Raw genomic sequence first — 27,230 nt, 5'->3', positions numbered from 1 at the left:
GAAGGCATGAGGTTCGAACTCCTGAAATACATGTTCAGAATTGGCACCCACAATCCATTGCAGCTGTCTGTTTGTGTCATGTAAGTAAGTGCGGCATTTAATAATAGCAGCTTGTCTTGACTGACTCGGCAGTCCTCAGGTGTCACTTATTCCATTTATCATTGGTCAGCCTGCTAAAAGGACACAGAGAGGTAACACTTCAGTAACTAGGATTAGGATTTGTCTTGCTGGCTGCCGCCTGTTAAATACTTTTCTGATTCTGCTTAACTAAACTGTGAGAGCTGTACTGACACTCACTGCTGCCAGTCTGTGATTTTAGCTGAATGCATGTGCCATTGGTGAGGACACATGCTTGCGTTTTTGTTTGTTTGATTTGTATGCTTGTCAGACAACCAGCTGTCCAGGAAGAAAACTTTGCGAACGCTTCTATAAATGTTCCCGTTTTCACAATGAACCCTGCCCCTTGCATTTTCCAAAGTTATCATGCTCTCCGACTGTCTCTCCAGGGAACCTCTCTATATAATCACTAGATTTTTCAACTCTTGTTCAGGAGAACTTTCACATGTTGGACGAGTAATGACTGTCTCTTCAATACCCACCCCTCCTTCCCCTCTTGTTACCTTTCCCTCAAGATATCCTCATTATCTCTTCAGCTGTTGTAAAATTTACAAAAGCAAAACTGGGTGTGCAAAGCAATTTCCATTTTGCTTGAACTTTGAACTGGAAATGCTTGTTGGTGTTACGTGCAGTCTTCCTTAAAGGGGCAGTGTTTATTTTCACACGGACATCTCCTCAAGTGAGCGCACAGTACTTGTCTAGCAATGTAAACATAAAATGCTGGAAATACTCAGAGGGCAGGCAGAGAAAAACTGAGTCAACTTTGCTCATCGGTCGCCAGTCATCAGTTCAGACAAAGCTGAAAGGATCCTCTCTCTTGAGCTGCTGCTGAGTATTGCTTTTTAAATTTCAGCTTTCCAGCAATATTTTGCTTTTGCAGTGGTATCCTTCAGTTGGCCAGTGATCAATATGGCAGAGATGAGGTAGGTGTCAGGATCGGTAGCCATTTTGAATGGTCTTGGGACACACTCTCGTTGTTGTTGTGGAGTCTCAAGGTGCACCCTCACTCCCAATCATTGTGATAGATCGATTAATCCTATGAGAATTCAGGTGGTGTTTGTTCTCTGATCTTTTGCTTTTGACTAGAACTGTCTAAGGGAGGAAAAAGGCGCAGTATTAGTTTCTACCTCCTGTCAAACACATTTGAACCTAGTTTGCCTCTCCTTATCATTCAAACCCTCCACACCTGGCAACATCCTGCTAAATCTTTTCTGAACCGTCTCCAGTGTAATATCCTTCCTATAACAGGCTAGTCAGAACTGCACACAGTAATCCAGAACAGGCCTCACCAATGTCCTAGACAGCCTCAACATAGCATCTCAACGCCTGTACTCAATGGGCTTGAGCAATGAAGGCAAGCATGCTAAATGCCTTCTTAACCATCATGTCTACATATGAGAAGATCCCTGTTATTTTGATAAAACAGCCTTTTGTTTCCAGCCCCCAGTAGTTTTATAGTTAATAAATCTAGGTCTTCCTCCCGGGATATTGCTGTGCCGTTCCGATCCAGAGACTGATGGACAATCTGGGAGCAGCAGCCGTCCCCAGGCTCTCACTGGTGTCCAAGGCCGTGATGGGGGACGTAAGGTTGCCAGAGGAAAGCTGCTTCACTTAACTGTGGTGATGCAAGGACTTGAATAAAACCTGAAACCAATCCCAAGAGCTAACGTAGGCATGTGAGAGGGGGCGAAAACGTTTTTGATACAGCAAGTGACATTACCCCGGAAGCTGGCTACCCACGAGAATGGGGAAAATGGACATGATCGGTGATTTGAAAGCAAAATGAGATGGCGTTTTGGGGAAATAACCTTGCTGCAGGAGAGAGGAAAGGGGTAGTGAGTGGATTGCTCTTAACAGAGCTGCCTTGACCTTCTGTCCTTGATGGCAGAATAGGTTGCAGGTTTCACCTTGTGGGCAGCAGGATTTGGGAAATGTCTCTCGTTCCCTCTCTCACGCTCTCGCACGCACGCTCTCTCGAGTCATAGAGATGTACAGCATGGAAACAGACCCTTCGGTCCAACCCATCCATGCTGACCAGATATCCCAACCCAATCTAGTCCCACCTGCCAGCACCCGGCCCATATCCCTCCAAACCCTTCCTATTCATGTACCCATCCAAATGCCTCTTAAATGTTGCAATTGTACCAGCCTCCACCACATCCTCTGGCAGCTCATTCCATACACATACCACCCTCTGTGTGAAAATGTTGCCCCTTAGGTCTCTTTTATATCTTTCCCCTCTCACCCTAAACCTATGCCCTCTAGTTCTGGACTGCCCGACCCCAGGGAAAAGACTTTGTCTATTTACCCTATCCATGCCCCTCATAATTTTGTAAACCTCTATAAGGTCACCCCTCAGCCTCCGACGCTCCAGGAAAAACAGCCCCAGCCTGTTCAGTCTCTCCTTATAGCTCAAATGCTCCAACCCTGGCAACATCCTTGTAAATCTTTTCTGAACCCTTTCAAGTTTCACTACATCTTTCCGATAGGAAAGAGACCAGAATTGAACGCAATTTTCAAACAGTGGCCTAACGCAATATTCTGTACAGCCGCAACATGACCTCCCAACTCCTGTACTCAATACACTGACCAATAAAGGAAAGCATACCAAACGCCTTCTTCACTATCCGATCTACCTGCGACTCCACTTTCAAGGAGCTATGAACCTGCACTCCAAGGTCTCTTTGTTCAGCAACACTCCCTAGGACCTTACCATTAAGTGTATAAGTCCTGCTAAGAATTGCTTTCCCAAAATGCAGCACCTCACATTTATCTGAATTAAACTCCATCTGCCACTACTTAGCCCATTGGCCCATCTGGTCAAGATCCTGTTGTAATCTGAGGTAACCCTCTTCGCTGTCCACTACACCTCCAATTTTGGTGTCATCTGCAAACTTACTAACTGTACCTCTTATGCTACATCCAAATCATTTATGTAAATGACAAAAAGTAGAGGGCCCAGCACTGATCCTTGTGGCACTCCACTGGTCACAGGCCTCCAGTCTGAAAAACAACCCTCCACCACCACCCTCTGTCTTCTACCTTTAAGTCAGTTCTGTATCCAAATGGCTAGTTCTCCCTGTATTCCATGAGATCTAACCTTGCTAATCAGTCTCCCATGGGGAACCTTGTCGAACACCTTACTGAGGTCCATATAGATCACATCTACGCTCTGCCCTCATCAATCTTCTTTGTTACTTCTTCAAAAAACTCAATCAAGTTTGTGAGACATGATTTCCCATGCACAAAGCCATGTTCTTTATACCCAATCTGCCAGCCTGTGGCACTTCATGCCCATTCATTGTGTTCACTCTGTACAGAACCCGAACGCCGTATAACAGTAGCTGAAATGAAGAAAAGAGCCAGTCATTCACTTATTAGTTTGGAATTTCTTACAACAAGTGGAACTTCATGAAAACCCTGCAAGATCCAAATCTTCTAAGGTTTAATGGCAGAAACGACAAGCACCTGATGCCCCTTTATTTTCTGGAAATAAATATTGTGCAATTGACAGGATATTTCAGCGCCGGAGCTGTCACTCATCAAGTACTGTTTTCCTATTGGAGCAGTTGTTCCAATAGGGATCTCAGCTTGCATCGGTCCTACATCCTCAGGAATGGGGTCACGAATCCCAGAAACGGGCTCCATCCAACTTTTTTTTTGTAAAGTTGGCAGAGTCAGGGAACCTTAGCGAAGGTCTAGCTGTGTGACTCTAAAACAGCATCATCTAATTATTCATGCTGCACTGGTGTGTTGCTTTTTAAACAGTGATTTGGGTCGAGTAAACAGCCTGAATGATAAATGCCCACTTAATGGCCTTTCTAACTGGTCTGCGTTTCGATGATCACCTGAGGGGAGAGACTACTGCCTTGGTGCGGGGTTCCCTGCATTATAGGTGCCAATGGATCACTCAGCAATAGAGGCCGCTCAGACTGAGCCCAGTGTGACCTGGCCTCTCAGCATTGCCTGCCTATATGTGCACACTTCCAGGCAGAAATTACTGGGCAGAGCTGTGGCCAATCAGCCCATTGAAGCTCAGCAAGTGTTTTCCCCCATCCACTTAAGCAAAGGAACTGAAGATTTGCATTTCTATATCGCCTTTTAGAAAGCCATTGAAAGACCTAAGAAAGGTAGCAAGGGCCCACAAACAGTCACATGCCATTGAGTAGTTAATCTGCTTTCGGTTAGCGTAGTGCCGAGGACACCGGGAATAGCTCGGTTTCCCTTTGAGCACCTTGAAATAATGAAGTGCACGTGAGGCCAGGTGAGAAGGTGAGGGCTGTCGCTTCTGAAACACGGCCACTCTGTCGATGCAGTACTGCACCGGAGCGTGGACTTGGATTGTTCAGGATGTGGAGGTGCTGGTGTTAGACTGAGGTGGTTAAGGTCAGAAATCACACGACACCAGGTTACAGTCCAGTAGGTTTATTGAAAATGAAAGCTTTTGGAGTGCAGCTCCTTTAGTCAGATAGCTCATGGGGCAGGATACAGAGCACACAGAATTTACAATAAAAGATCAAAATCTCATACAGCTGATGCAATGTATTGAACAAACCTGAATGGCTGTTAAGTCTTTAATCAGTTACAATGGGGATGCAGGTTTTGGCTGACTAAAATGTAAATCCCAGAATTCTTTCAAGTCAGTGCCCCAGTATAGCTTAAGATTTATCAGTGTATTTTTTAAGAATGGTATCTCAGTTCAGACAGTGCATTTAAAGGTGTGAGGTTAGAGTCTGTCTGTGTCCCAGCCTTGAGTCAGACCTTTTTTTGGTCCAAAAGTATGAATTTACAAAATGACATATTGACTGCCTAGAGAGAGTGTGTGTTGGGTGGGGTGGTAAGAGGGAATGCGCACGCATGCTCTTGTGATGGAGAGTGTGTGTGTGTGTGCGTGTGTGAGGGGGAATGCACGTGCCAGTGTGCGCGCGAGAGGGAATGCGCTGCGCACCAGTGCATTCAAGAGAGGGTGCGCTTGTGAGAGAGGATGCGTGTGCGAGAGGGGGAATGCATGCACGCCAATGTGTGCGTGAGAGAGAATGTGCATGCGCCAGTATGTGCAAGAGGGAGTGTGCATGTGAGAGAGGGAATGTGCATGGGTGTGAGTGTGAGAGAGGGAATGCGCATGTGCCGGTGTGTGCAAGAGATGGGTGCACGTGTGAGAGAGAGAAAGTGAGTGGGTGCGCATGTGAGAGAGGGAATGCGCACCTGAGTATGAGAGTGGGAATGCATGTGCTAGTGTGATAGAGAGAGGGAATGCATGCACGCGCCAGTGCATGTGAAGAGGGAATGAGTGTGCCTGTGCATGTGAGAGAATGAATGCGTGCGAGAGAGGGCACATGTCCACCAGTGTGCGTGAGAGAGGGATTGCATGCGCGCCAATGCATGTGAGAGAAGGAATGCACGCACGTGACAGTATGCGCAATAGAGAGAATGCGTTTCTGTGAGGGAGAGGGAATGTGTGTGTGTGAGTGAGGGAGAGTGAATATGCGCGCATGCGTGTCTGTGTGTGGGTGAGGGCGAGGGAATGTACGCACGTGTGTGTGTGGGTGAGAGAGAGGGAATGTGCGCGCGTGCGCGCGTGTGTGTGTGGGTGAGGGAGAGGGACTGTGCGCGCGTGGGTGAGGGAGAGAGAATGTGCGCACGTGCGTGTGTGGGTGAGGGAGAGGGAATGTGTGTGTGAGGGAGAGGGAATGTATGTGTGTGTGTGTGTCTGTGAGAGAGAGAGGGAATGTGCGCACCCGCGTGTGTGTGGGTGAGGGAGAGGGAATGTGTGTGTGTGTGTGTGTGGGTGAGAGAGTGAGAGGGAATGTGCGCGCCCGCGTGTGTGTGGGTGAGGGAAAGGAAATGTGCGCGCCCGCGTGTGTGTGGGTGAGGGAAAGGGAATGTGCGCACCCGCGTGTGTGTGGGTGAGGGAAAGGGAATGTGCGCGCCCGCGTGTGTGTGGGTGAGGGAAAGGGAATGTGCGCGTCCGCGCACGTGTGTGTGTGTGAGTGGGTAAGGGAGAGGGAATGTGTGCGCCCGCGTGTGTGTGAGGGAGAGGGAATGTGCGCGCCCGCGTGTGTGTGAGGGAGAGGGAATGTGCGCGCCCGCGTGTGTGTGAGGGAGAGGGAATGTGCGTGCCCGCGTGTGTGTGAGGGAGAGGGAATGTGCGCGCGCGTGTGTGTGAGGGAGAGGGAATGTGCGCGCGCGCGTGTGTGTGAGGGAGAGGGAATGTGCGTGCGCGTGTGTGTGAGGGAGAGGGAATGTGCGCGCGCGTGTGTGTGAGGGAGAGGGAATGTGCGCGCGCGTGTGTGTGAGGGAGAGGGAATGTGCGCGCGCGCGTGTGTGAGGGAGAGGGAATGTGCGCGCGCGCGTGTGTGAGGGAGAGGGAATGTGCGCGCGTGTGTGAGGGAGAGGGAATGTGCGCGCGTGTGTGAGGGAGAGGGAATGTGCGCGCGTGTGTGAGGGAGAGGGAATGTGCGCGCGCGCGCGTGTGTGAGGGAGAGGGAATGTGCGCGCCCGCGCGTGTGTGAGGGAGAGGGAATGTGCGCGCGCGCGCGCGTGTGTGAGGGAGAGGGAATGTGCGCGCGCGCGCCCGTGTGTGAGGGAGAGGGAATGTGCGCGCGCGCGCGCGCGCGTGTGAGAGGGAGAGGGAATGTGCGCGCGCGTGTGAGAGGGAGAGGGAATGTGCGCGCGCGCGTGTGTGAGGGAGAGGGAATGTGTGCGCGCGCGCGTGTGAGGGAGAGGGAATGTGCGCGCCTACGCACGTGTGTGTGGGTGAGGGAGAGGGAATGTGTGTGTGTGTGTGTGTGAATGTGCGCGCCCGGGTGTGTGTGGGTGAGGGAAAGGGAATGTGCGCGCGTGTGTGAGGGAGAGGGAATGTGCGCGCCTACGCACGTGTGTGTGAGTGAGGGAGAGGGAATGTGCGTGCCCGCGTGCGGGAGTGGGAGTGTGTGTGTGTGTGTGTGTGTGTGTGTGTGTGTGTGTGTGTGTGTGTGTGTGTGTGTGTGTGTGTGTGTGTGTGTGTGTGTGTGTGTGTGAGAGAGAATGTGCGCGCCCGGGTGTGTGTGGGTGAGTGAAAGGGAATGTGCGCGCCCGGGTGTGTGTGGGTGAGGGAAAGGGAATGTGCGCGCCCGGGTGTGTGTGGGTGAGGGAAAGGGAATGTGCGCGCCCGGGTGTGTGTGGGTGAGGGAAAGGGAATGTGCGCGCCCGGGTGTGTGTGGGTGAGGGAAAGGGAATGTGCGCGCCCGGGTGTGTGTGGGTGAGGGAAAGGGAATGTGCGCGCCCGGGTGTGTGTGGGTGAGGGAAAGGGAATGTGCGCGTCTGCGCACGTGTGTGTGTGTGTGTGTGTAAGGGAGAGGGAATGTGCGCGCCCGCCTGTGTGTGTGAGGGAGAGGGAATGTGCGCGCCCGCGTGTGTGTGGGTGAGGGAAAGGGAATGTGCGCGCCCGCGTGTGTGTTTGTGAGGGAAAGGGAATGTGCGCGCGCGCGTGTGTGTGTGAGGGAGAGGGAATGTGCGCGCCTACGCACGTGTGTGTGGGTGAGGGAGAGGGAATGTGCGTGCCCGCGTGCGTGTGTGCGGGTGAGGGAGAGGGAATGTGCGTGTGTGTGTGTGTGTGTGTGGGAATGTGCGCGCCCGCGTGTGTGTGGGTGAGGGAAAGGGAATGTGCGCGCCCGCGTGTGTGTGGGTGAGGGAAAGGGAATTTGCGCGCCCGCGTGTGTGTGGGTGAGGGAAAGGGAATGTGCGCGTCCGCGCACGTGTGTGTGTGTGTGTGTGTGGGTAAGGGAATGTGCGCGTCCGCGCACGTGTGTGTGTGTTTGGGTAAGGGAGAGGGAATGTGCGCGCCCGCCCGCGTGTGTGTGAGGGAGAGGGAATGTGCGCGCCTACGCACGTGTGTGTGGGTGAGGGAGAGGGAATGTGCGTGCCCGCGTGGGTGAGGGAGAGGGAATGTGCGTGCCCGCGTGGGTGAGGGAGAGGGAATGTGCGTGCCCGCGCGCGTGTGTGCGGGTGAGGGAGAGGGAATGTGTGTGTGTGCGCGCGCGCGCGCATGTGTGGGTGAGCGAGAGGGAATGTGCGCGCCCATGTGTGTGTGGGTGAGGGAGAGGGGGAATGTGCGCGCCCGTGTGTGGGTGAGGGAGAGGGAATGTGTGTGCCCGCGCATGTGTGTGTGTGTGAGGTGGAGGGAGAGGAAATATGTGCGCGTGCGTGGGTGTAGGAGAGGGAGTGTGTGTGTGTGTGTGAGAGAGAGTGGGAGAGGGAATGTGTGGGCCCGGGCGCATGGGTGAGGGAGAGGGAATGTGCGGGCCCGGGCGCGTGGGTGATGGAGAGGGAATGTGCGGGCCCGGGCGCGCGGGTGAGGGAGAGGGAATGTGCGGGCCCGGGCGCGCGGGTGAGGGAGAGGGAATGTGCGGGCCCGAGCGCGCGGGTGAGGGAGAGGGAATGTGCGGGCCCGGGCGCGCGGGTGAGGGAGAGGGAATGTGCGGGCCCGGGCGCGCGGGAGAGGGAGAGGGAATGTGCGGGCGCGTGTGGGTGGGTGAGGGAGAGGGAATGTGTGTGTGGGAGAGTAAATGTGCACGTGTGTGTAGGTGAGGGAGAGGGAATATGCACGCCTGTGTGTGTATGTGTGTGTGTGGGTGAGTGAGAGGGAATGTGCGCGTGCGTGTGTGTGGGTGAGTGAGAGGGAATGTGCATGCGTGTGTGTGTGTGTGTGAGAGAGGGAATGTGCACACCCGTGTGTGTGGGTGAGTGAGAGGGAATGTGCGCGCGCGTGTGTGTGTGTGGGTGAGTGAGAGGGAATGTGCGCGTGCATGTGTGTGGGTGAGTGAGAGGGAATGTGCACGTGCATGTGTGTGGGTGAGTGAGAGGGAATGTGCGCGTGCATGTGTGTGGGTGAGTGAGAGGGAATGTGCGCGTGCATGTGTGTGGGTGAGTGAGAGGGAATGTGCGCGTGCATGTGTGTGGGTGAGAGAGAGGGAATGTGTGTGTGTGCGCGCGCGCGGATGAGGGAGAGTGAATGTGCGCGCGCGCGTGTGTGGATGAGGGAGAGTGAATGTGCGCGCGCGCGCGTGTGTGGATGAGGAAGAGGGAATGTGCGCGCGCGTGTGTGTGGATGAGGGAGAGGGAATGTGTGTGTGTGGATGAGGGAGAGGGAATGTGTGTGTGTGGATGAGGGAGAGGGAATGTGTGTGTGTGGGTGAGGGAGAGGGAATGTGTGTGTGTGGGTGAGGGAGAGGGAATGTGTGTGTGGGTGAGGGAGAGGGAATGTGCGCGCGCGTGTGTGTGTGTATATATGGGCGAGGGAGAGGGAATGTGCGCGCGCGTGTGTATATATGGGTGAGGGAGAGGGAATGTGCACACCCGCGTGTAGGTGAGGGAGAGTGTGTGTGTGTGTGTTTTGGGGGGGGGGGGGGGGGGGGGGAGAGGGAATGTGCACGCCAGCGCGCGCATGTGCAGGTGAGGGAAAGGGAATGTGCGCGACCACCTGTGTGTGTGTGTGAGAGAGAGGGAAAGGGAGCGTGCGCGTGTGTGGGTAAGGGAGAGGAAATGTGCGCGCCCACGTGGGTGAGGGAGAGGGAATGTGAGCACCCGCGTGCACCTGTGTGTGTGTGGGTGGGTGAGGGAATGTGCGCACCCGCGCGTGCATGTGTGTGTGGGTGGGTGAGGGAGAGGGAATGTACGCGCCCGCTCGCGCATGTGTGTGTGGGTGAGGGAGAGGGAATATGCGCGCGCGTGTGGGTGGGTGAGGGAGAGGGAATGTGCGTGCCCACCTGTGTGTGGGTGAGGGAGAGGGAATGTGCGCACCCGCCCACGTGTGTGTGGGTGAGGGAGAAGGAATATGCGCGTCCGTGTGTGTGTGTGGGTGAGTGAGAGGGAATGTGCAAGCCCGTGTGTGTGTGTGTGGGTGAGGGAGAAGGAATATGCGCGTCCGTGTGTGTGTGTGGGTGAGTGAGAGGGAATGTGCAAGCCCGTGTGTGTGTGGGTGAGGGAGAGGGAATGTGCGTTCCCGTGCACGCGTGTGTGGGTGAGGGAGAGGGTATGTGTGTGTGTGTGAGAGAGGGTGAGAGGGAATGTGCGCGCGCACGTGTGGGGGTGATGGAGAGGGAATGTGTGTGTGTATGTGTGTGTGTGAGAGAGAGTGAGAGAGGGAATGTATGCGTGCCCGCATGTGTATGTGGATGAGGGAGAGGGAATGTGTGTGCGCGCGTGGGTGAGGGAGAGGGAATGTGTGCGCCAGTGTGTGTGTGTGTGTGGGTGAGGGAGAGGGGATGTGTGTGCACGCGTGTGTGTGGGTGAGGGAGAGGGAATGTGCGTACGTGTGTGTGAGAGAGAGAGAGAGAGAGGGGGAGAGGGAATGTGCATGCCCGCGTGTGTGGGTGAGGGAGAGGGAATGTGCGTGTGTGTGTGGGAGTGGGAATGTGCGCGCGCGCGCGTGTGTGTGGGTGAGGGAGAGGGAATGTGTGTGCGCGTGTGGGTGAGGGAGAGGGAATGTGCGTGCCCGTGTGTGTGTGTATGGGTGAGGGAGAGGGAATGTGCGCGCCCGCATGTGTGTGGGTGAGGGAGAGGGAATGTGTGTGTGAGGGAGAGAGGGAGGGAGAGAGAGAGAGAGAGAGAAATGTGTGCGACCGCGCGCGTGTGCGGGTGAGGGAATGTGCGCGCCCGTGTGTGTGAGGGAGAGGGAATGTGCGCGCCCGCGCGTGTGTGTGTGGGTGAGGGAGAGGGAATGTGCGCGCCCGTGCATGTGTGTGGGTGAGGGAGAGGGAAGGTGCGTGCGCGCCCGTGTGTGTGTGAGGGAATGTGTGTGTGTGGGTGAGGGAGAGGGAAGGTGCGCGCGTGCCCGTGTGTGTGTGAGGGAATGTGTGTGCCCGTGTGGGTGAGGGAGAGGGAATGTGCGCGCCCGGGCACGCGTGTTTGGATTGGGGAGAGGGAATGTGCGCGCGCGTGTGTGTGGGTGAGGGAGAGGGAATGTGCGCGCGCGTGTGTGTGGGTGAGGGAGAGGGAATGTGCGCGCGTGCGTGTGTGTGGGTGAGGGAGAGGGAATGTGCGTGCGTGCGTGTGTGTGTGTGTGGATCAGGGAGAGTGAATGTGCGCACGTGTGTGTGGATGAGGGAGAGGGAATGTGTGTGTGTGGGTGAGGGAGAGGGAATGTGCGCGCCCGCGTGTGTGTGAGAGAGTGAGAGGGAATGTGTGCGTGTGTGAGTGAGAGGGAATGTGCGCGCGTGTGTGTGGGTGAGAGAGGGAATGTGCGCACATGTGTGTGGGTGAGTGAGAGGGAATGTGCGCGCGTGTGTGTGGGTGAGTGAGAGAGAATGTGCGCGCGTGTGTGTGGGTGAGAGAGGGAATGTGCGCACGTGTGTGTGTGAGAGTGAGAGGGAATGTGCGCGCCTGCATGTGTGTGAGAGAGGTAGAGGGAATGTGTGCGTGTGTGTGTGAGTGAGAGGGAATGTGCGCGCGTGTGTGTGGGTGAGTGAGAGGGAATGTGTGCACGTGTGTGTGTGGATGAGGGAGAGGGAATGTGTGCACGTGTGTGTGTGGATGAGGGAGAGTGAATGTGCGCACGTGTGTGTGGATGAGGGAGAGGGAATGTGTGTGGGTGAGGGAGAGGGAGTGGGTGTGTGTGGGTCAGGGAGAGGGAATGTGCACGTGTGGGTGAGGGAGAGGGAATGTGCGCGCGCGCGTGTGTGTGTGTATATGGGTGTGGGAGAGGGAATGTGCGCGCCCGTGTGTGTATGTGTGTGTGTATGGGTGAGGGAGAGGGAATGTGCGCGCCCGTGTGTGTATGTGTGTGTGTGTATGGGTGAGGGAAAGGGAATGTGCGCGACCGCGCGCGCGCGCGTGTGTGGGTAAGGGAGAGGAAATGTGCGCACCCGCGTGCGCCTGGGTGGGTGAGCGAATGTGCGCGCGCGCGTGTGTGTGTGGGTGAGGGAGAGGGAATGTACGCGCCCGCTCGCGCATGTGTGTGTGGGTGAGGGAGAGGGAATATGCGCGCCCGTGCGCGTGTGGGTGGGTGAGGGAGAGGGAATGTGCGCACCCGCCCGCGTGTGTGTGGGTGAGGGAGAAGGAATATGCGCGTCCGTGTGTGTGTGTGGGTGAGGGAGAGGGAATGTGCGCGCCCGCGTGTGTGTGTGTGTGTGTGTGTGAGGGAGAGGGAATGTGCGCGCCCCCGCGTGTGAGAGTGGGTGAGGGAGAGGGAATGTGCGTTCCCGCGCACGCGTGTGTGGGTGAGGGAGAGGGAATGTGTGTGTGTGTGTGTGAGAGAGAGAGGGGGAGAGGGAATGTGCGCGCCCGCGTGTGTGTGTGGGTGAGGGAGAGGGAATGTGCGCGCGCGCGCGTGTGTGTGAGAGAGGGAATGTGCACGCCCATGTGTGTGTGTGTGTGGGAGAGGGAATGTGCGCGCCCGCGTGTGTCTCTGCATGGGTGAGGGAGAGGGAAGGTGCGCGCGTGCCCGTGTGTGTGTGAGGGAATGTGTGTGCCCGTGTGTGTGTGTGGGTGAGGGAGAGGGAATGTGCGAGCCCGTGTGGTGTGTGTGTCTGTGTGAGAGGGAATGTGCGCGCCCGCGCGTGTGTGTGTGGGTGAGGGAGAGGGAATGTGCGCGCCCGCGCGTGTGTGGGTGAGGGAGAGGGAATGTGCGCGCCCGCATGTGTGTGAGAGTGAGAGGGAATGTGCGCGTGTGCGTGTGTGTGTGAGGGAGAGGGAATGTGCATGCCCGCCCGCGTGTGTGTGGGTGAGGGAGAGGGAGAGGGAATGTGCGCGTGCGCACGTGTGTGTGTGTGAGGGTGGGTGGGAGAGGGAGGGAGGGTGTGTGTGAGGGAGAGGGAGGGAGAGTGTGTGTGTGAGGGAGAGGGAGGGAGAGTGTGTGTGTGAGGGAGAGGGAGGGAGAGTGTGTGTGTGAGGGAGAGGGAGGGAGAGTGTGTGTGTGAGGGAGAGGGAGGGAGAGTGTGTGTGTGAGGGAGAGGGAGGGAGAGTGTGTGTGTGCGGGAGAGGGAGGGAGAGTGTGTGTGTGAGGGAGAGGGAGGGAGAGTGTGTGTGTGAGAGGGAGAGGGTGCGTGTGTGTGTGAGGGAGAGGGAATGTGCATGCCCGCCCGCGTGTGTGTGGGTGAGGGAGAGGGAGAGGGAATGTGCGCGTGCGCACGTGTGTGTGTGTGAGGGTGGGTGGGAGAGGGAGGGAGGGTGTGTGTGAGGGAGAGGGAGGGAGAGTGTGTGTGTGAGGGAGAGGGAGGGAGAGTGTGTGTGTGAGGGAGAGGGAGGGAGAGTGTGTGTGTGAGGGAGAGGGAGGGAGAGTGTGTGTGTGCGGGAGAGGGAGGGAGAGTGTGTGTGTGAGGGAGAGGGAGGGAGAGTGTGTGTGTGAGAGGGAGAGGGTGTGTGTGTGTGTGAGGGAGAGGGAGTGTGTGTGTGTGAGTGAGAGGGGGAGGGAGTGTGTGTGTGAGGGAGAGGGAGTGTGTGTGTGAGGGAGAGGGAGTGTGTGTGTGTGAGGGAGAGGGAATGTGCGCGCCCGCGTGTGTGTGTGTGTGTGTGAGGGAGAGGGAATGTGCGCGCCCCCGCGTGTAAGAGTGGGTGAGGGAGAGGGAATGTGCTTTCCCGTGCACGCGTGTGTGGGTGAGGGAGAGGGAGTGTGTGTGTGTGTGTGTGTGTGTGTGTGTGTGTGTGTGTGTGTGTGTGTGTGTGTGTGTGTGTGTGTGTGTGTGTGTGTGTGTGTGTGAGAGAGAGAGAGGGGGAGAGGGAATGTGCGCGCCCGCGTGTGTGTGTGGGTGAGGGAGAGGGAATGTGCGCGCGCACGTGTGGGGGTGATGGAGAGGGAATGTGCCGCGTGTGTGTGAGAGAGAGTGAGAGAGGGAATGTATGCGCGCCCGCATGTGTGATGGGTGAGGGAGAGGGAATGTGCGCGTCCGTGTGTGTATGTGTGTGTGTATGGGTGAGGGAGAGGGAATGTGCGCGCCCGTGTGTGTGTGTATGGGTGAGGGAGAGGGAATGTGTGTGTGTGTGTGTGTGGGAGGGGGGGGAGAGGGAATGTGCCCGCCGGCGCGCGCGTGTGCGGGTGAGAGAGGGAATGTATGCGCGCCCGCATGTGTGATGGGTGAGGGAGAGGGAATGTGCGCGTCCGTGTGTGTATGTGTGTGTGTATGGGTGAGGGAGAGGGAATGTGCGCGCCCGTGTGTGTGTGTATGGGTGAGGGAGAGGGAATGTGTGTGTGTGTGTGTGTGGGAGGGGGGGGAGAGGGAATGTGCCCGCCGGCGCGCGCGTGTGCGGGTGAGGGAAAGGGAATGTGCGCGACGGCGCGCGCGTGTGTGGGTAAGGGAGAGGAAATGTGCGCGCCCGTGTGTGTGTGTGAGAGTGAGAGAGAGGGAAAGGGAATGTGCGCGACCGCGTGCGCGTGTGTGGGTAAGGGAGAGGAAATGTGCGCACCCGCGTGCGCCTGGGTGGGTGAGCGAATGTGCGCGCCCGCCCGCGCGCGTGTGTGTGTGTGGGTGAGCGAGAGGGAATGTACGCGCCCGCTCGCGCATGTGTGTGTGGGTCAGGGAGAGGGAATATGCGCGCCCGTGCGCGTGTGGGTGGGTGAGGGAGAGGGAATGTGCGCACCTGCCCGCGTGTGTGTGGGTGAGGGAGAAGGAATATGCGCGTCCGTGTGTGTGTGTGGGTGAGGGAGAGGGAATGTGCGCGCCCGCGTGTGTGTGTGTGTGTGTGTGTGTGAGGGAGAGGGAATGTGCGCGCCCCCGCGTGTGAGAGTGGGTGAGGGAGAGGGAATGTGCGTTCCCGCGCACGCGTGTGTGGGTGAGGGAGAGGGAATGTGTGTGTGAGAGAGGGGGAGAGGGAATGTGCGCGCGCGTGTGTGTGTGAGAGGGAATGTGCACGCCCATGTGTGTGTGTGTGTGGGAGAGGGAATGTGCGCGCCCGCGTGTGTGTGTGTGTCTCTGCATGGGTGAGGGAGAGGGAAGGTGCGCGCGTGCCCGTGTGTGTGTGAGGGAATGTGTGTGCCCGTGTGTGTGTGTGTGTGTGTGGGTGAGGGAGAGGGAATGTGCGAGCCCGTGTGGTGTGTGTGTCTGTGTGAGAGGGAATGTGCGCGCCCGCGCGTGTGTGTGTGGGTGTGGGAGAGGGAATGTGCGCACCCGCGCGTGTGTTGGTGAGGGAGAGGGAATGTGCGCGCCCGCGTGTGTGTGAGAGTGAGAGGGAATGTGCGCGCGTGCGTGTGTGTGTGAGGGAGAGGGAATGTGCATGCCCGCCCGCGTGTGTGTGGGTGAGGGAGAGGGAGAGGGAATGAGCGCGCGCGCACGTGTGTGTGTGTGTGTGTGTGGGAGGGAGGGTGTGTGTGTGGGAGGGAGGGTGTGTGTGAGGGAGAGGGAGGGAGAGTGTGTGTGAGGGAGAGGGAGGGAGAGTGTGTGTGTGAGGGAGAGGGAGGGAGAGTGTGTGTGTGAGGGAGAGGGAGGGAGAGTGTATGTGGGAGGGAGAGGGAGGGAGAGTGTGTGTGTGAGGGAGAGGGAGTGTGTGTGTGTGAGTGAGAGGGAGAGGGAGTGTGAGGGAGAGGGAGTGTGTGTGAGTGAGAGGGAGAGGGAGTGTGTGTGTGAGTGAGAGGGAGTGTGTTTTAGATAGATTTTTTTTTAGATTACTTTTAGTGTGGAAACAGGCCCTTCGGCCCAACTAGTCCACACCGACCCGCCGAAGCGTAACCCACCCATACCCCTACATTTACCCCTTTTACCTGACACTACGGGCAATTTAGCATGGCCAATTCACCTGACTTGCACATCTTTGGAGTGTGGGAGGAAACCCACGCAGACACGGGGAGAATGTGCAAACTCCACACAGTCAGTCGCCTGAGGCGGGAATTGAACCCGGGTCTCTGGCGCTGCGAGGCAGCAGTGCTAACCACTGTGCCACCGTGCCGCCCGTGTGTGTGTGAGTGAGAGGGAGTGTGTGTGTGTGAGTGAGAGGGAGTGTGTGTGTGTGTGAGTGAGAGGGAGTGTGTGTGTGTGTGAGTGAGAGGGAGTGTGTGTGTGTGTGAGTGAGAGGGAGAGGGAATGTGTGTGTGTGAGGGAGAGGGAGTGTGTGAGGGAGAGGGAGTGTGTGTGTGTGAGTGAGAGGGAGAGGGAGTGTGTGTGGGTGAGTGAGAGGGAATGTGCGCGCGCGTGTGTGTGGGTGAGTGAGAGGGAATGTGTGTGTGTGTGAGTGAGAGGGAATGTGTGTGTGTGTGAGTGAGAGGGAGTGTGTGTGTGTGTGAGTGAGAGGGAGTGTGTGTGTGTGTGAGTGAGAGGGAGAGGGAATGTGTGTGTGTGAGGGAGAGGGAGTGTGTGAGGGAGAGGGAGTGTGTGTGTGTGAGTGAGAGGGAGAGGGAGTGTGTGTGGGTGAGTGAGAGGGAATATGCGCGCGCGTGTGTGTGGGTGAGTGAGAGGGAATGTGCGCGCGCATGTGTGTGGGTGAGTGAGAGGGAATGTGCGCGCGCGTGTGTGTGGGTGAGTGAGAGGGAATGTGCGCGCGCATGTGTGTGGGTGAGTGAGAGGGAATGTGCGCGTGCATGTGTGTGGGTGAGTGAGAGGGAATGTGCGCGTGCATGTGTGTGGGTGAGTGAGAGGGAATGTGTGTGCGTGCGCGTGTGTGTGGGTGAGTGAGAGGGAATGTGCGCGCGCGTGTGTGTGGATGAGGGAGAGTGAATGTGCGCGTGCGTGTGTGTGTGGATGAGGGAGAGTGAATGTGCGCACGTGTGTGTGGATGAGGGAGAGGGAATGTGTGTGTGTGGATGAGGGAGAGGGAATGTGTGTGTGTGGATGAGGGAGAGGGAATGTGTGTGTGTGGGTGAGGGAGAGGGAATGTGCATGTGTGTGTGTGTGGGTGAGGGAAAGGGAATGTGCGCGCGTGTATTTATGGGTGAGGGAGAGGGAATGTGCGCGCGCGTGTGTATATATGGGTGAGGGAGAGGGAATGTGCACACCCGCGCGTGCATGTGTGTGTGGGTGAGGGAGAGGGAATGTACGCGCCCGCTCGCGCATGTGTGTGTGGGTGAGGGAGAGGGAATATGCGCGCCCGTGCGCGTGTGGGTGGGTGAGGGAGAGGGAATGTGCGCGCCCACCTGTGTGTGGGTGAGGGAGAGGGAATGTGCGCACCCGCCCACGTGTGTGTGGGTGAGGGAGAAGGAATATGCGCGTCCGTGTGTGTGTGTGGGTGAGTGAGAGGGAATGTGCAAGCCCGTGTGTGTGTGTGTGGGTGAGGGAGAAGGAATATGCGCGTCCGTGTGTGTGTGTGGGTGAGTGAGAGGGAATGTGCAAGCCCGTGTGTGTGTGTGTGGGTGAGGGAGAGGGAATGTGCGTTCCCGCGCACACGTGTGTGGGTGAGGGAGAGGGTATGTGTGTGTGTGTGAGAGAGGGTGAGAGGGAATGTGCGCGCGCACGTGTGGGGGTGATGGAGAGGGATGTGTGTGTGTATGTGTGTGTGTGAGAGAGAGTGAGAGAGGGAATGTATGCGTGCCCGCATGTGTACGTGGGTGAGGGAGAGGGAATGTGTGTGCGCGCGTGGGTGAGGGAGAGGGAATGTGTGCGCCAGTGTGTGTGTGTGTGGGTGAGGGAGAGGGAATGTGTGTGTGAGAGAGAGAGTGGGGGAGAGGGAATGTGCATGCCCGCGTGTGTGGGTGTGGGAGTGGGAATGTGCGCGCGCGCGTGTGAGTGTGGGTGAGTGAGAGGGAATGTGTGCGCGTGTGTGTGTGTGTGTGTGTATATATATGGGTGAGGGAGAGGGAATGTGCGTGCCCGTGTGTGTGTGTATGGGTGAGGGAGAGGGAATGTGCGCGCCCGCATGTGTGTGGGTGAGGGAGAGGGAATGTGTGTGTGTGTGGGAGAGAGGGAGGGAGAGAGAGAGAGAGAGAAATGTGTGCGACCGTGTGCGGGTGAGGGAATGTGCGCGCCCGTGTGTGTGAGGGAGAGGGAATGTGCGCGCCCGCGCGTGTGTGTGTGGGTGAGGGAGAGGGAATGTGCGCGCCCGCGCGTGTGTGTGTGAGGGAATGTGTGTGTGTGTGGGTGAGGGAGAGGGAAGGTGCGCGCGTGCCCGTGTGTGTGTGAGGGAATGTGTGTGCCCGGGCGCGCGTGTTTGGATTGGGGAGAGGGAATGTGCGCGCGCGTGTGTGTGGGTGAGGGAGAGGGAATGTGCGCGCGCGTGTGTGTGGGTGAGGGAGAGGGAATGTGCGCGCGTGCGTGTGTGTGGGTGAGGGAGAGGGAGCGTGCGTGTGTGTGTGTGGATGAGGGAGAGTGAATGTGCGCACGTGTGTGTGGATGAGGGAGAGGGAATGTGTGTGTGGGTGATGGAGAGGGAGTGTGTGTGTGTGGGTGAGGGAGAGGGAATGTGCGCGCCCGCGTGTGTGTGTGAGAGTGAGAGGGAATGTGTGCGCGTGTGTGTGGGTGAGTGAGAGGGAATGTGCGCACGTGTGTGTGGGTGAGTGAGAGGGAATGTGCGCGCGTGTGTGTGGGTGAGTGAGAGGGAATGTGCGCACGTGTGTGTGTGAGAGGGAATGTGCGCGCCTGCATGTGTGTGAGAGAGGTAGAGGAAATGTGTGCGTGTGTGTGTGTGAGTGAGAGGGAATGTGCGCGCGTGTGTGTGGGTGAGTGAGAGGGAATGTGTGCACGTGTGTGTGTGGATGAGGGAGAGTGAATGTGCGCACGTGTGTGTGTGGATGAGGGAGAGTGAATGTGCGCACGTGTGTGTGGATGAGGAAGAGGGAATGTGTGTGCGTGGGTGAGGGAGAGGGAGTGGGTGTGGGTGAGGGAGAGGGAATGTGCACGTGTGTGTGTGTGTGGGTGAGGGAGAGGGAATGTGCGCGCGCGCGTGTGTGTATATATGGGTGAGGGAGAGGGAATGTGCGCGCCCGTGTGTGTATGTGTGAGGGAGAGGGAATGTGCGCGCCCGTGTGTGTATGGGTGAGGGAGAGGGAATGTGTGTGTGTGTGTGGGGCGGGGGGGGGGAGAGAGGGAATGTGCGCGCCGGCGCGCGCGTGTGCGGGTGAGGGAAAGGGAATGTGCGCGACCGCGCGCGCGTGTGTGGGTAAGGGAGAGGAAATGTGCGCACCCGTGTGTGTGTGTGTGTGTGAGTGAGAGAGAGGGAAAGGGAATGTGCGCGACCGCGTGCGCGTGTGTGGGTAAGGGAGAGGAAATGTGCGCACCCGCGTGCGCCTGGGTGGGTGAGCGAATGTGCGCGCGCGCCCGCGCGTGTGTGGGTGAGGGAGAGGGAATGTACGCGCCCGCTCGCGCATGTGTGTGTGGGTGAGGGAGAGGGAATATGCGCGCCCGTGCGCGTGTGGGTGGGAGAGGGAGAGGGAATGTGCGCACCTGCCCGCGTGTGTGTGGGTGAGGGAGAAGAAATATGCGCGTCTTTGTGTGTGTGTGGGTGAGGGAGAGGGAATGTGCGCGCCCGCGTGTGTGTGTGTCTGTGTGTGTGAGGGAGAGGGAATGTGCGCGCCCCCGCGTGTGAGAGTGGGTGAGGGAGAGGGAATGTGCGTTCCCGCGCACGCGTGTGTGGGTGAGGGAGAGGGAATGTGTGTGTGTGTGTGTGTGTGAGAGAGAGGGGGAGAGGGAATGTGCGCGCCCGCGTGTGTGTGTGGGTGAGGGAGAGGGAATGTGCGCGCGCACGTGTGGGGGTGATGGAGAGGGAATGTTCCGTGTGTGTGTGAGAGAGAGTGAGAGAGGGAATGTATGCGTGCCCGCATGTGTGATAGGTGAGGGAGAGGGAATGTGTGCACCTGTGTGTGTGTGTGTGTGTGTGTGTGGGTGAGGGAGAGGGAATGTGTGCGCCTGTGTGTGTGTGTGTGGGTGAGGGAGAGGGAATGTGTGCGCCTGTGTGTGTGTGTGTGGGTGAGGGAGAGGGAATGTGCGTGCGCGCGTGTGTGATGGGTGAGGGAGAGGGAATGTGTGTGCGTGTGTGTGTGTGGGTGAGGGAGAGGGAATGTGTGCGCCTGTGTGGGTGAGGGAGAGGGAATGTGCGTGCACACGTGTGTGATGGGTGAGGGAGAGGGAATGTGTGCGCCTGTGTGTGTGTGTGTGTGGGTGAGGGAGAGGGAATGTGTGCGCCTGTGTGTGTGTGTGTGTGATGGGTGAGGGAGAGGGAATGTGTGCGCCTGTGTGTGTGTGTGGGTGAGGGAGAGGGAATGTGCGCGCCCGTGTGTGTATGGGTGAGGGAGAGGGAATGTGTGTGTGTTTGTGTGTGTGTGTGTGTGGGGGGGGGGGGGGGGGAATGTGCGCGCCGGCGCGCGCGTGTGCGGGTGAGGGAAAGGGAATGTGCGCGACCGCGCGCGCGTGTGTGGGTAAGGGAGAGGAAATTGCGCACCCGTGTGTGTGTGTGTGTGTGTGTGAGTGAGAGAGAGGGAAAGGGAATGTGCACGACCGCGTGCGCGTGTGTGGGTAAGGGAGAGGAAATGTGCGCTCCCGCGTGCGCCTGGGTCGGTGAGCGAATGTGCGCGCCCGCCCGCGCGCGTGTGTGGGTGGGTGAGGGAGAGGGAATGTACGCGCCCGCTCGCGCATGTGTGTGTGGGTGAGGGAGAGGGAATATGCGCGCCCGTGCGCGTGTGGGTGGGTGAGGGAGAGGGAATGTGCGCACCTGCCCACGTGTGTGTGGGTGAGGGAGAAGAAATATGCGCGTCTTTGTGTGTGTGTGGGTGAGGGAGAGGGAATGTGCACGCCCGCGTGTGTGTGTGTCTGTGTGTGTGAGGGAGAGGGAATGTGCGCGCCCCCGCGTGTGAGAGTGGGTGAGGGAGAGGGAATGTGTGTGTGTGTGTGTGTGTGTGAGAGAGAGGGGGAGAGGGAATGTGCACGCCCGCGTGTGTGTGTGGGTGAGGGAGAGGGAATGTGCGCGCGCACGTGTGGGGGTGATGGAGAGGGAATGTTCCGTGTGTGTGTGAGAGAGAGTGAGAGAGGGAATGCATGCGCGCCCGCATGTGTGATGGGTGAGGGAGAGGGAATGTGTGCACCTGTGTGTGTGTGTGTGTGTGTGTGTGTGTGTGGGTGAGGGAGAGGGAATGTGTGCGCCTGTGTGTGTGTGTGTGGGTGAGGGAGAGGGAATGTGCGTGCGTGCGTGTGTGATGGGTGAGGGAGAGGGAATGTGTGTGTGTGTGAGGGAGAGGGAATGTGTGCGCCTGTGTGTGTGTGTGTGGGTGAGGGAGAGGGAATGTGCGTGCGCGCGTGTGTGATGGGTGAGGGAGAGGGAATGTGTGCGCCTGTGTGTGTGTGTGTGTGGGTGAGGGAGAGGGAATGTGTGTGCCTGTGTGTGTGGGTGAGGGAGAGGGAATGTGCGTGTGTGATGGGTGAGGGAGAGGGAATGTGTGCGCCTGTGTGTGTGTGTGTGTGTGATGGGTGAGGGAGAGGGAATGTGTGCGCCTGTGTGTGTGTGTGTGTGTGTGTGTGGGTGAGGGAGAGGGAATGTGCGTGCGCGCGTGTGTGATGGGTGAGGGAGAGGGAATGTGTGTGCGTGTGTGTGTGAGAGAGAGAGAGAGAGAGGGGGAGAGGGAATGTGCGTGTGTGAGTGTGAGTGAGAGGGAATGTGTGTGTGTGTGTGTGTGTATATATGGGGGAGGGAGAGGGAATGTGCGTGCCCGTGTTGTGTATATGGGTGAGGGAGAGGGAATGTGTGTGCCCGTGTGTGTGTGTGTGTATGGGTGAGGGAGAGGGAATGTGTGTGTGTGGGAGAGAGGGAGAGAGAGAGAGAAATGTGTGCGACCGTGCGCGTGTGTGTGGGAGAGGGAATGTGCGCGCCCGCGCGTGTGTGTGTGTGTGAGAGAGGGAATGTGCGCGCCCGTGTGTGTGTGAGTGTGAGAGAGGGAATGTGCGCGCCCGTGTGTGTGTGAGGGAGAGGGAATGTGCGCGTCCGCACGTGTGTGTGTGTGTGAGAGGGAATGTGCACGCCCGTGTGTGTGTGTGTGTGTGGGAGAGGGAATGTGCGCGCCCGCGTGTGTGTGTGTCTCTGCATGGGTGAGGGAGAGGGAAGGTGCGCGCGTGCCCGTGTGTGTGTGAGGGAATGTGTGTGCCCGTGTGTGTGTGTGGGTGAGGGTGAGGGAATGTGCGAGCCCGTGTGGTGTGTGTGTCTGTGTGAGAGGGAATGTGCGCGCCCGCGCGTGTGTGTGTGGGTGAGGGAGAGGGAATGTGCGCACCCGCGCGTGTGTGGGTGAGGGAGAGAGAATGTACGCGCCCGCGTGTGTGTGAGAGTGAGAGGGAATGTGCGCGCGTGCGTGTGTGTGTGAGGGAGAGGGAATGTGCATGCCCGCCCGCGTGTGTGTGGGTGAGGGAGAGGGAGAGGGAATGTGTGTGTGGGTGAGGGAGAGGGAGAGGGAATGTGTGTGTGTGTGTGTGTGTGTGTGTGTGTGAGAGAGGGAGGGTGTGTGTGTGGGAGAGAGAGGGAGGGTGTGTGTGTGGGAGAGAGAGGGAGGGTGTGTGTGTGGGAGAGGGAGGGAGGGTGTGTGTGTGGGAGAGGGAGGGAGGGTGTGTGTGTGGGAGAGGGAGGGAGGGTGTGTGTGAGGGAGAGGGAGGGAGGGTGTGTGTGAGGGAGAGGGAGGGAGAGTGTGTGTGTGAGGGAGAGGGAGGGAGAGTGTGTGTGTGAGGGAGAGGGAGGGAGAGTGTGTGTGTGAGAGGGAGAGGCAGTATGTGTGTGTGAGTGAGAGGGAGTGTGTGTGTGAGTGAGAGGGAGAGGGAGTGTGTGTGTGAGTGAGAGGGAGAGGGTGTGTGTGTGTGAGGGAGAGGGAGAGGGTGTGTGTGTGTGAGGGAGAGGGAGAGGGTGTGTGTGTGTGAGGGAGAGGGGGTGTGTGTGTGTGTGTGTGAGGGAGAGGGTGTGTGTGTGTGTGTGAGGGAGAGGGAGTGTGTGTGTGAGAGGGAGAGGGTGTGTGTGTGAGGGAGAGGGAGTGTATGTGTGTGAGTGAGAGGGAGAGGGAGTGTGTGTGTGAGTGAGAGGGAGAGGGAGTGTGTGTGTGAGGGAGAGGGTGAGGGAGTGTGTGTGTGAGGGAGAGGGTGTGTGTGTGAGTGAGAGGGAGAGGGTGTGTGTGAGAGAGAGAGATGGAGTGTGTGTGTGAGAGAGAGAGAGGGAGTGTGTGTGTGTGAGAGAGAGAGGGAGTGTGTGTGTGAGTGAGAGGGAGTGTATGTGTGAGGGAGAGGGTGTGTGTGTGAGGGGGAGAGTGTGTGTGTGTGTGAGAGAGAGTGTGTGTGTGTGAGAGGGAGGGAGTGTGTGTGTGTGAGAGGGAGGGAGTGTGTGTGAGAGAGAGGGAGGGAGTGTGTGTGAGAGAGAGAGGGAGGGAGAGTGTGTGTGTGAGGGAGAGGGAGGGAGAGTGTGTGAGAGAGAGAGGGAGGGAGAGTGTGTGTGAGAGAGAGGGAAGGAGAGTGTTTGTGAGAGAGAGAGAGGGAGTGTGTGTGAGAGAGAGGGAGGGAGGGAGTGTGTGTGAGAGAGAGAGAGAGAGGGAGAGTGTGTGTGTGAGAGAGAGAGTGTGTGTGTGTGAGAGAGAGTGTGTGTGTGTGAGAGAGAGTGTGTGTGTGTGAGAGAGAGGGAGGGAGTGTGTGTGAGAGAGAGAGAGAGGGAGGGAGTGTGTGTGAGAGAGGGAGAGAGAGGAGAGTGTGTGTGTGAGAGAGAGAGAGGGAGAGTGTGTGTGTGTGGGAGGGGAGTGGGAGGTGTGTGTGTGAGGGAGAGGGTGTGTGTGGAGTGGGGGTGTGTGTGTGAGTGAGGGAGAGGGTGTGTGTGTGTGGGAGTGGGAGAGGGTGTGTGTGTGTGTGTGTGAGGGAGAGGGGGTGTGTGTGAGGGAGAGGGGTGTGTGTGTGTGAGGGGAGGGGGTGTGTGTGTGGAGGGAGGGGTGTGTGTGTGAGGGAGAGGGTGTGTGTGTGTGTGGGAGGGAGGGGTGTGTGTGTGTGTGAGGGAGAGGGTGTGTGTGTGGTGAGGGGAGAGGGTGTGTGTGTGTGAGGGAGGGAGGGTGTGGTGTGAGGGAGGGGGTGTGTGTGTGTGGAGGGGAGGGTGTGGGTGTGTGTGGGTGTGGGAGGGTGTGGGTGTGTGTGGGTGTGTGTGTGGGAGGGGGTGTGGGTGTGTGTGTGTGAGGGGGGAGGGGGGTGTGTGTGTGGGGGGGTGTGTGTGTGGGGGAGGGGTGTGTGTGTGTGGAGGGGGGGTGTGTGTGTGTGAGAGAGGGGAGGTGGTGTGTGTGTGAGAGGGAGGGGGTGTGTGTGTGTGTGAGGGAGGGGTGTGTGTGTGTGAGAGGGGAGGGAGTGTGTGTGTGAGTGGGAGTGGGTGGGGTGTGTGTGTGTGTGAGGGAGAGGGGAGTGTGTGTGTGAGGGTGAGGGGGAGGGGGTGTGTGTGTGTGTGAGGGGAGGGGGTGTGTGTGTGTGGTGAGTGGGAGGGGTGTGTGTGGTGTGTGGAGTGGGTGAGGGGGTGTGTGTGTGTGGGGGTGGGGTGGTGTGTGTGGGGGGGGTGTGTGGGTGGGGGGGTGTGTGTGTGGGTGAGGGTGTGGGTGTGTGTGTGTGTGAGAGGGTGTGGTGTGTGTGTGTGAGTGGGTGGTGGGGGTGTGTGTGTGGTGAGGGGGAGGGGTGTGTGTGTGTGGGTGTGGGTGGGTGTGTGTGTGAGGGAGGGGGGTGTGTGTGTGTGTGGGGGGGGGTGGTGTGTGTGTGGGGGTGTGGGTGTGGGAGGGGGGGTGTGTGTGTGTGTGGGGGGGGGTGTGTGGTGGTGGGGGGGGGTGTGTGTGTGGGGGGGTGTGTGTGTGGTGTGGGAGGGGTGTGTGTGTGTGGGGAGTGTGTGTGTGTGTGGGTGGGGGGGGTGTGTGTGTGTGTGGGGGGGGGTGTGTGTGTGGGTGTGGGGGGGGTGTGTGTGTGGTGTGGGGGGGGGTGGTGTGTGGTGTGAGGGAGGGTGGTGTGTGGTGTGGGGGGGGTGTGTGTGTGGGTGAGGGGGGGGTGTGTGTGTGGTGTGGGGGGGGGTGTGTGTGTGTGGGGGAGTGGGTGTGGGTGTGTGTGGGGGTGGGTGGTGGGGGGGTGTGTGTGTGGTGGGAGGGGGGTGTGTTGTGTGGGGGGGGTGTGTGTGGGGGGGTGTGTGTGGGAGGGGGGGGTGTGTGTGTGTGGGGGGGGGGGTGTGTGTGGGTGGGGGGTGTGTGGGTGTGGGGGGTGGTGGGGGGGGGGTGTGTGTGGGTGGTGGGGGGGGTGTGTGTGTGTGGGGGGGGGGTGTGTGTGGTGTGGGGGGGGGGTGTGTGTGTGTGGGGGGGGGTGTGTGTGTGTGGGGGGGTGGTGTGTGTGTGGAGGGAGGGGTGTGGGAGTGTGTGTGTGTGTGTGAGAGGAGGGAGGGTGGTGTGTGTGTGGAGGGGAGGGTGGGGGTGTGTGTGTGTGTGGGAGGGGGGGGTGTGTGTGTGGTGAGGGGTGGTGTGTGTGTGGTGGGGTGAGTGGGGGAGTGTGTGTGTGTGGGGGGGAGTGTGTGTGTGTGGGTGAGGGTGTGGTGGGAGGGGTGTGTGTGTGTGTGTGAGGGGGAGTGGGTGTGTGGGTGTGTGTGGTGAGGGTGTGGGTGTGTGTGTGGTGAGAGGGGAGGGTGTGTGTGTGGTGAGGGGGAGTGGGAGTGGTGTGTGTGGTGAGAGGAGGGGTGTGTGTGTGAGTGTGAGGGGTGTGTGTGGAGGGAGTGGGTGTGTGTGTGAGTGAGAGGGAGTGGGTGTGTGTGTGTGAGTGAGGAGAGGGTGTGTGTGTGGTGTGAGGGAGGGTGTGTGTGTGAGGGAGAGGGTGTGTGTGTGTGAGAGGAGGAGTGTGTGTGTGTGTGAGAGAGGGAGGGAGGTGTGTGTGTGTGAGGGGAGGGGGTGTGTGTGTGAGAGGAGGGAGGGGTGTGTGTGTGAGGGAGAGGAGTGTGTGTGTGAGAGAGGGAGGGTGGTGTGTGTGTGAGTGAGGGAGGGAGGGAGTGTGTGTGTGAGGAGGGGAGTGGGTGTGTGTGTGTGTGAGAGGGAGGAGGGGTGTGTGTGTGAGAGGAGTGGGAGGGGTGTGTGTGTGTGAGAGGGAGAGGGGGTGTGTGTGAGTGAGAGGGAGAGGGGTGTGTGTGTGTGTGAGGGAGGGAGGGTGTGTGTGTGTGAGTGAGAGGGGAGGGTGTGTGTGTGAGGTGAGGGGAGTGGGTGTGTGTGTGTGTGAGTGGGGTGGGGTGGGTGTGTGGTGTGTGGGTGTGGTGTGGGTGTGGGAGGGGGGGGGTGTGTGTGTGTGGAGTGGGGGTGGGTGTGTGTGTGAGGTGTGGGGTGTGGGTGTGTGTGGTGGTGGGGGGTGTGTGTGTGTGGGTGTGTGTGGGGGGGTGTGTGTGTGTGTGTGGTGGGGTGGGGGTGTGTGTGTGGTGAGGGAGGGGGTGTGGGTGTGTGTGTGAGGGTGGGTGGGGTGTGTGTGTGTGTGTGGGGAGGGGTGGTGTGTGGTGGGGGGGGTGTGTGTGTGGTGGGGGTGGGGTGTGTGTGTGTGGGTGGGGGTGTGGGGGGGGGTGTGTGTGGTGGGGTGTGGTGTGTGGGTGTGGGTGTGGGGGTGGTGTGTGTGGGGGGGTGTGTGTGTGGGGGGGGGGGTGTGTGTGGGGTGTGGGTGGTGGTGTGTGTGTGGGGTGGGGGTGTGGGTGTGTGGGGGGTGTGTGGGGGGGGTGGGTGTGTGTGGTGGGGGGGGGGTGTGTGGGGTGGGTGTGGGGGGGGGGGTGTGTGTGTGGTGTGGGGGGGGTGGTGTTGGGGGTGGGGTGTGTGGGGGGGGGGTGTGGGGTGTGGGGGGGGGTGTGTGTGTGGGGTGGGGGGGGTGTGTGTGTGGTGGGGGGGGGGTGTGTGTGTGTGGGGGGGGGGGTGGGTTGTGGGTGTGGGGGGGGGGGGGTGTGTGTGTGGGGGGGGGGGGTGTGGGGGGGGTGTGTGTGGGGGGGGGGGTGTGTGTGGGTGGGGGGGGGTGTGTGTGTGGGTGGTGGGGGGGGGTGTTGGTGTGTGTGGGGGGGGTGTGTGTGTGTGGGGGGGGGTGTTGTGTGTGTGGTGGGGGGGGTGTGTGTGTGGGGGGGTGTGTGTGTGGTGGGGGGGGGTGTGTGTGTGGGGGGTGGGTGTGGGGGGGGGGTGGTGTGGTGTGGGGGGGGGGTGTGTGGTTGTGGTGGGGGGGGGGGGTGTGTGGGTGGGGGGGGGGGTGGGGTGTGTGTGGGGGTGTGGGGGGGGTGTGTGGGTGTGTGGGAGGGTGTGTGTGGAGAGAGGGGTG

General features: G+C 59.0%; 1 protein-coding gene across 5 annotated transcripts in view; it reads left to right on the top strand.

Moving 5' to 3' along the window:
• LOC122559472 (xylosyl- and glucuronyltransferase LARGE1) overlaps nucleotides 1-27,230 on the top strand; it is a 513,835-nt gene that overhangs the window by 76,357 nt on the left and 410,248 nt on the right. The window contains exon 1 of one of the 5 annotated variants that reach the window (XM_087997514.1): nucleotides 870-1,040. The exons of the other annotated variants lie outside the window; for them this stretch is intronic. The gene's annotated coding sequence lies outside the window, so the exon portion shown is untranslated. Of the gene's footprint in view, nucleotides 1-869; nucleotides 1,041-27,230 lie in introns of those variants that run through there. 5 annotated transcript variants of the gene reach the window in all.

Source organism: Chiloscyllium plagiosum, unplaced genomic scaffold, assembly GCF_037043375.1.
Source record: "Chiloscyllium plagiosum isolate Xiang-an unplaced genomic scaffold, Cpla_swu_hap1 HiC_scaffold_19, whole genome shotgun sequence".
Lineage (NCBI taxonomy): Eukaryota > Metazoa > Chordata > Chondrichthyes > Orectolobiformes > Hemiscylliidae > Chiloscyllium > Chiloscyllium plagiosum.
The sequence above is the reverse complement of the archived record's forward strand: the minus strand, read 5'-3'. Positions and strand labels throughout refer to the sequence as shown.